Genomic DNA, 8,877 nt, shown 5'->3' on the forward strand with positions numbered 1-8,877 from the left:
ATGCTGAATTAACTTTCTGTTGTGCTGTTAGATTCATTTTGCTAGTATTTTGTTGAAGATTATTGTGTCTTTATTCATCAGAGATATTTACCAGTAGTTTTTTGGTTTTTTTGATTGTGTTTTTGCCGGGGTTTGGTATCAGGGTGATGCTGGCTTTCTAGGATAAGTTAGGAAGGAGTACCCCTTATCCTTGAGTTTTTGGAACCGTTTCAGTCGAATTGGTACCAGCTCTTCTCTGTACATTTGGTTGAATTTGGCTGTGAATCTATCTGCTCTGGAGATTTCTTGGATGGTAGTTTTTATTATTAATTCAGTTTCAGATTGGAATATTTGTTCATGTTTTCATTTTTGTTTTTAATTCAACCTTGGGAAATTGTTTCCACGTACTTATCCATTTTCTCTAGATTTTTGTATTTTGTGTGCATTGAGGTATTCTTTATAATCTCTGAGAATCTTTTGTATTTCTATGGGACTGGTTGTAATGTCACCTTCTTCATTTCTGACTGTGCTTATTTGAATCTGCTTTTTCTTTTAATCAATCTAGTGGTATATTGGTCTTGTTTATCCATTCAAATAATCAACTTTGCTTTTCATTGATACTTTTTAGGAATTTTTGGTTCAATTTAATTAAGTTCGGCTCCTATTTTAGGTATTTCTTCTCTTCTGCTAGCTTTGGGGTTAGTTTGTTCTTTTATCTATTAGTTCCTCTAGGTGCGATGTTAGATTATTAATCTGAGATTTTTCTAACTTTTTGTGGTGGGTGTTTAATGCTGTAAACATTCCTCTTAACTATGGTTTGCTGCATCCCAGAGGTTTTGGTATGTGTTTTCTCTGTCTTCATTTGTTTCAAAGAATGTTCTTATTTCTGCCTTAATTTTGTTGTTTACACAAAAATTATTCAGGATCAAGTTGTTTAATTTCTATGTAATTCAGTGGGTTTGAGAGATCTTCTTGGTATTGATTTCTGGTTTTATTCCATTATGTTCCAGTAGTATTAGGGGTATAATTTTTTTTTAATTTATTGAGACTTGCTATATAGCTGAACATGTGGTCGATCTTGGAGTATATTCCATGTGCAAATGAGAAGAATATATATTCTGTAGTTTATGGGTGCAGTATTTTGTGGATGTCTATTTGTTGTAATTGGTCAAATGTTGAGTTGAAATCCATAATTTTTGTTAGTTTTCTGCCTTGATGATCTGTCTAATTCTGACAGTGGGGTGTTGAAATCCCTCTATTATTGTGTGGATGTCTACGGCTTTTCATAGGTTTGGAATTTCTTGCTTTGTGAATCTAGGTGCTCCAGTATTGGGTGCATATGTATTTGGGATAGTTAAGTATTCTTGTCAAATCAAACTTTTATCCTAAGTAATTCTTTTCTTTGTCCTTTTTACTGTTGTTGGTTTAAAGTCTCTTTCTGTGATATTGGAATAGCAATTCCTGATCACTTTTTTGTTTCACTTGCATTTTATAAACTTCTCCAATTTGTTAATTTGAGCCTATGAATGTTGTTTTGTGTGAGATTGGTCTCTTGAAGACAGCAGTTGGATTTGTCTTGTTTGTTTTTTTATTTGTTTGTTTATTTCAATTTGCCCATCTCTGCTTTTGTAGTTGGTTGTTTGGACCATTTGCATTCAAGGTTAATATTGATATGTGGGGTTTTGATCCTATCATAAAGTAGTTAGCTGATTTCTTTGTAGTTTCTATTGTGTGGTTGCTTTATAGGGTCTATGGCCTATGTACTTAAATGTGTTATTGTGGTTGCAGGTATCATTCTTTCATTTCCGTATTTAGAAATCCCTACATAATCTCTTCTAATGTTGGTCTAGGGGTAATAAATTCCCTTAGAATTTGTTTATCTGAAAAGATTTTATTTCTCCTTCATTTTTGAAGCTTAGTTTGTTGGGATATTAAATTCTTGGTAGTAATTTCTTTACTTGAATATTGCTAGAAATAGATCCCCAGTCTATCCTGGCTTATAAGATTTTTGTTGAGAACTTCACGTGTAACCTGATGGAGATCCCTCTGTACATAATCTGATCTTTTTCTTTAGTTGCCCTTAATATTTTTTCTTTAGCATGTATTTTGGACAGTCTGGTGACTATGTGCTTTGGTCATGTTCATTTTTATAGTATCTCACAGGTGTTCTCTGGATTTCTTTTTTTATTTGGATGTCTGCCTCTCTAGCAAGGTTAGGGGGATTTGCTTGAATTATTTCTTCAAATATGTTTTTCAGGTGGTTTGCTTTTTTTCCTTCTCTCAGGAATGCCATTAATTCATAGGTTTGGTCACTTTATAAAATCCTGTATTTCTTGAAGAAATTTTTATTTCTTAAAATTATTTTTTCTTTATTTCCGTGTAACTGGGTTAATTTGAAAGACCAGTCATCCAGCTCTGAAATTCTTTCTTTTGTTCTTTCTAAACTGTTGATAAAACTTTCAATTGCATTTTAAATTCTTAGGCGAGGTTTTTCTATTCCAGAAACTCTGATTGATTTTTAAGATGTCTATCTCTTTCTTCATTTCATGGATTGTTTTAGAAGTTTCTTTGTGTTGATTTTTAACCTTGTCTTGGATCTCATTGAGCTCTCTTGCAATCCATGCTTTGACTTATTTATCTGTAATTTGTGAATTTCCCTTTTTGTTAGATTCGATTGCTAGAGAGCTAGTGTGATCCTCTGATGATGTCACAACATTCAGATTTTTTATGGTGTTAGAATTTTTGTGCTGGTTCCTTCTCATCTGGAGATGGTGGCACTTTAAATTTTTGTAATTATTTTAATGCTGGTAGAATTTTTTCTTTTTCTTTCTTCCCCTATAACAATATTTTTCCCATTCCCCTTTCTCCCCTCCCTATGGGTACAACTGTAGAGAATGTTGGATCGTGTCCTTTGACTTTGCCTCTATAGCCCCATGCACTTCTTTTGGCAGGTTTTATATTGGTCTGTGCAGTTCAATGTACAAGCCAGCAGAGGGTGCTTATAGAGGTAACAGCTTACTGCACCCAACACAGCTCAGTATACATTATCGTTTACTGGCAGAAGCTCCCTGTTACCTCAGGCAATTGGCTGACTCCTAGAATGGTTAGTGAACTGAGCTCTCTGCAGAGCCCAGCATTTTGTGGACCGTGATAAATGGGACCAGACTGGGCAGTTCTGCCTACAGGTCCCCTGATGGCAGCCACAAACACTTTCAGTGAAGAAAAATCCCATGGGTTACCACCAGGCACTCAGAGGTGTGCCTAGGCATGGAGCTGAGGAACCTCCTCAGCCCCAAAATCTCTGCACAGTAATGAGAGGTGGCCTAATCTCCTAATACAGGAGAGTGGGTCCTTCAGATACCAAGAAGTCTTCCTTGGCTTGAAGTAGAGTGGGTCCCCTGCACCAAGATATCTGCACAGGAGAGGTGGGGCAACTCAGGCTGCTGAACCAGACTAGCAGGTGCTCTGGATTCCTGGAAATCTGACTGAGCTTGTAAAAGTGAGTCCCACCCAACCCCAAACCCCACCTGCACCAGGATCTCTGCACAGGAAGGATGGAGAAGCTCAGGCTGCTGATCCAGCTGAGCTGATGTTCCAAATGCCTGAATATCTGCTTGGTTAGTGGAGCAGACAGGTCCTTGCTGCTCCACAATCTGTATTCACAAAGAGTAGGGACTAAGAGCAGGATGCCTCTTGGCTGCTGAACCAGACAAGAGGGTGCTCCAAACGCCTAGATTTCTGTCTGGAGTTGGAGCAAAGAGGGCCTTGCTACACAAGATGTCAGGAGGGCAAGCTGGGGCACCCAGCAGTGGCACATATGGACCAGTTCTAGGTCACCAAGCTGGCCCTGCCTTCAGTCCTTTCCATCCAGGAGAAACTGCAGCTGTAGCAGCTGTCCTCCTGCCCCAGGATTGTGACTAGGGAGAGCATAATTCCACCACCTACTGCTGAGCTGCTTTCCGTAGCTCTGGCTATGAAGGCCCTTACCCCACTCCAGAGAGAGAACTCCAGTCTTTGTCCAGAAACTAAAATGCCTGCATGGCCATGTTTCTGGATCACCAAAGACTGGCTATTTATGCACCTTGATTGAAAGTGGCATCCTGCTCTCAGCCCCACATTTGAGAAAATATCTGCAGCTTTTTCTTGTGTCTTTTCCTCACAGTATCTCCAAGTCTATCCTCAAGTTGCTGCCAGGGCTTGGGAGAAACAAAATTCTGTCCTTCAGCCTTGGTTGCTCAAATGTCTAGGGAAAAGGTGAGTCACAGAGGGAGGCTCTCTCCCTCTCTCACATACTGGGGCTTCACTCACTTGTATCAGCCAGACACCATCACAGGGGCTGTTTACTAGTGTTCTTCTTGGGATCTGTGGTATCCTTTATGATTCTGGTGGATTCCCATTTTTTTCTTCTCAAAGAAGAGTTCATCTTTATGCACTATCTTGTTATCTCCAAGTGACTAAGGCATGCTGAATGCTTCTAATTAGTTATCTGGAGAAAAAAGAAAGTTATATTTTAAATTTGATCTTTTTGTTCTTTTAAAGTCATACATGCACAAAATTTGAACATAAAGCGAATTCTACAAAGCTTATAATGAGAATTAGCAGTTGCTTGGCTCAATCCCTTCTGACCCTGAAATTCTTCTCCCTAAATTCAACCATATTCAATTCTTCTAAGTTTTATTATGGTATTTTTAAATATTTCTAAGTAATATGTTTATTCTATTACTTCCTTATTTTTCAATTTGGGGGAATATAAGGAATGACTATAAAGTGATGATTAAATACATATATAAGCACATAAGCTTATATACACATATGTCTCAAATTTGCATAAATGTAAACATGCTTTATGTACTTATTACATTGTAAACTATAAAATCTGATATTATTTTTTTCCTTTGGGAATTTTAATGTTTAGTATCCATTTAATATGTCATAATATTATTTTTTAATATTCTGATTGTTTGCTGTCTTTTTCAGATAGGCTCAGAATTTTTAGTTTCTATATTACTCTAAAGGTATGTATTTTTAATTATTAACAAATTATCCCTGAAGGTTCCTGAACTTTATTCTACTTAACAATTCATATTTGGTATTATCTAGTCTTTTTTCATGGCTCATATAATAATGACTTTATTTTCTTACCTCTGAAAAATCTCTTACATTAAAACAATCCTGCAGAATTCAAAATCAACTATCAGAATTCTAAGTGAATGCTTGAATTTTTTTAGAGTAATGTTGTAACATATAATTGCAGCTTGAACTATAGAATATTATGAAAGCTTTGTATGAAATTAAATTTGTTGTTTAAAGTTTGTAATACACAAAATTACATAATTTTACAAAACAAAAAAAAATTGTACTAAAAAAACAGGGTTAAATCAGAGAAACAATTATACTTTCGTGGAAAAGTACACATCTCAATTAACTTAGCAAGTCTTTAAAAATCAAATAATAAAGAAATATATATTATGAGGATATCCTCCATAAAAATTACAATGTTATGATGAAATTTTTTAATCAGTTGAATTTTTAATGTTGTTTCCAGTATTTGAATATGTTCACCACTTACATGACTGTTATTTCCTGTTTCCACAATCTTTGCAAGATTAAAAAATGAATACAGATGAAATTACACTGATACACAGAAAGAGCTATTTGGATTATTATACTTTACTCCTATTGTTGGTATTCCAAGCAACCACTGTAAAAACTCTTTCAAATACATATAGTTTTGACTAATGTTTTGATTAATGCCTTGTTTTTTCTCAACTAATATCAGAATTTTCACTACATTCAGTATAACCTTTTGAAGAACAAGACCGTGGAACACTTTGTTTACTTAGTCCTATGGAAGTTACAAATATGGTATGTCCCACTCTATATTGAAATAACTTTAAAAGGAGATGATGTAGCATAATGGTTAAAATCTAAATCTCTCTACAGTCAAAAAATCTAGGATTGAAGTATGGTTCTACCATTTACTAGGTATTCAAACATTTTAGGTCTCAGATTTTTCATTAGTAAATGGAGGATAATTATACCTACCTCCTGGAATTGTTGTGAAGATTAAATGTAATTATGTTTTTATGAGGCACTTAAAATAATGCCTTGCATGCAATAATTACTCAATATAAAATGTTAGCTATAATTATCACTGGAATAAAGTTTTCTAGCTACTTCTATTGCATGCGTCATATGAAGTGTAGTTTTGGATTCAGGCTACACAATGGCTGTTGTGGATGCTAAAAAATAAGATATATGGAACACATTGCACTTCTTTTCAGGGCCAGGGCAAGAGTTCAACCATTATCAGCAGTGAATAAACTAATGAAGAATTTTGATTGTCCACCCGGTACAGAATTGAGAACATGGGCCAAGATAAGCAGGCATGAGAAATCTGTAGCGGTAATAAATGTGGTTTCATCAGTTACAGCCAGTGGTCCAAGTGGGTTCTCACTATGTGAGGAATGAATTAAAAAAAGATGCCTGAATTAGATCAAAACATCCTAGTCTGGCTGGTATATGTGGATTTTACTCTGGCTCACAATAATTATTAGGTTAATTATAGAATGTTTATTTTATCTTTAAACTCTATTATAATTTGTACTTTGTTTTCCTTTAAACAGTTGTTTCTTTTCTCTGTTTCTCATTCCCTAAGAATATATAAGATAGAAAACTTTTTCAGAAAATGGCATTTTAATAAGAGCACAAAATATAAGATTAAGATACTTGCAATGGCATTCTTTCTCTGATATTAATCAAGCCATTCACCTTGAAATATCACATAATGACTATCCTCTGATTTTTTTAAATAAGCTGGTATAATGATCATATAAAAATAATGTGGCTTCTATGGTTTTTGGTTAGATTGCTTTATGGTGCTAATATTATTTTATCAACCCTATTAAAATTATATTACTATTTCCTGCACTGAAGGACAAATTTAAAATATGATAGATTTAATGTAGATAAATTTTAGGTCATTGAGAAAAGTAAAAATAATGCTCTATTAGAAATCTCATGTGTGGAAATTGCCCATAATAAAGATAAATGTAACAAAATTTGAGGCTTCCTTGCCTGTCCATTTCTTAAATGTTTCTACATTTTAAATTCTTCTATATGTTAAAGATTTTAATGTCTTAAAGTAAAGGGAGAAATTACAGAGAAAGAGGACTGATTTGCAAGTGAAAAGATGGTAGTAGTAGATAATTTCTAGAAACTACACACAAACACAGCAGCATAATATTAATTATGCAGTTTCTTTTCTCTAAAATGATAAAGAAAAAAATTTGAAAATGACACATGAAAGTGTAATTTGTTTTGAGAAAGAAGCATTCAAAATTCACAATGGTCCTGCCTACAGTGATCTATGTAATGGGAGTCAGTGAGATAAATTGTGAACAAAATGGATGGTGGAGTCAGTTTGTATCAAATTGGAAATGTTATTTAATTACTCTGTCCCCCAATTTACTCCTATGAGAAAGCAGTAAAATTAAAAAAAAAAAAATGATAAGTTTGCTTTGAAGCTTATATTGGACAATATATATAAAGGATAGTGTCTAGAAATACCTGATGTTTGTAAATATTTGATTTCTTATTTTCTTTTCTGTGAGAGAAATAGGGAAATTATTAATCATGAATTTTTTGTACCATGTCTAAATTGACGTTACAACTGTAACAATACCTGAACATCATGCTTTCCATTGGTCAGTAAGTTGACCAAATTAACAAACACATCTGTATGAACCAAAGTTACACGTATTTATCAATACAATTAAAAGTTAATTATTAGGGTACAGCAAATACATCTGTGTTATGACATACTCAAGTTTCTGATAAGAATAAATAAGAGGTGCTCATTTCAGAAGCCCATATACAAAAATTAGAACAATACAGAGAAGATTAGAATGCCCCCTGGCAAAGATGACATGCAAATTTATGAAGAATTCCATATTTGTACTATCTAAGGTCTATGCTAAGGAAAAAAAAAATCTTAAAAACAGCTAGAGAAAAGGATCTAATTCCCTATAAAGGAAATCGAAACAGAGTTAAGAGCAGACTTCCCAGGAGAAACTTTACAAGCCAGATGAGACTGGGGGCCTATTTTTAGACTTCTTAAGAAAAATAAATGTCAACCAAGAATTGCATATCTTGCCAAACTAAGCTTCATAAGGAAGAAATTAAAAATTTCCCAGATAAGCACATGCTAACGGAATTCATCATCACCAGACCAATCACGTAAGAAACGCTCAAAGGAGTTTTAAACGTGGAAAAAAAAAGACAATACTTGCTACCATGAAAGCACACTTACAGACAAAATCCACAGGTCCTCTAAAGCAGTTACACAATTGAGACTACACTGTACCTAGTCAGAAACATTATGACAGGAACGAAACCTCACATATCAATATTAACTTTTAACATAAATGGCCTAAATACTCCACTTAAAAGCTATAGATTGGCAAATTGGATTTAAAGATGACCCAACCATCTGCTGCCTTCAAAAACCCACCAAACGTGTAATGACATCCACAAACTCATAATAAAGGAGTAGAAAAAGACATATCACACAAATGAAAAACAAAAAGGAAGCAGGGATTGATATTCTTGTATGAGATAAAATAGACTTTAAAACAATAGTAAAATAAAAAAAAGACAAAGAAGGGCATTATATAATGCTAAAGGGTTCAATTAAACAAGAAGATTTAATTATTCTAAACATATACACACCCAACACCAGAGAACACAGGTTAATAAAACAAATATTAGTAGATCCAGGAAAGAGACAGGCATTCATATAATACTAGTAGGGAGCTTTAAAACCCCACTGACAGATCACTGAGGCAGAAAACTAACGAAGAAACTCTGGAATTAAATTGAACTCCTGAACAATAGAAC

At 34.2% G+C, this 8,877-nt stretch overlaps 1 non-coding gene across 1 annotated transcript; it reads left to right on the forward strand.

The window, feature by feature from the left end:
* The first annotated feature begins 7,831 nt into the window (after positions 1 to 7,831).
* On the forward strand, positions 7,832 to 7,937 carry LOC116272197. Its single transcript, XR_004180924.1, has one exon. It is a non-coding gene; the product is annotated as a U6 spliceosomal RNA (small nuclear RNA).
* The last annotated feature ends 940 nt before the right edge of the window (positions 7,938 to 8,877 follow it).

Source organism: Papio anubis, chromosome X, assembly GCF_008728515.1.
Source record: "Papio anubis isolate 15944 chromosome X, Panubis1.0, whole genome shotgun sequence".
In the NCBI taxonomy this organism is placed as follows: domain Eukaryota; kingdom Metazoa; phylum Chordata; class Mammalia; order Primates; family Cercopithecidae; genus Papio; species Papio anubis.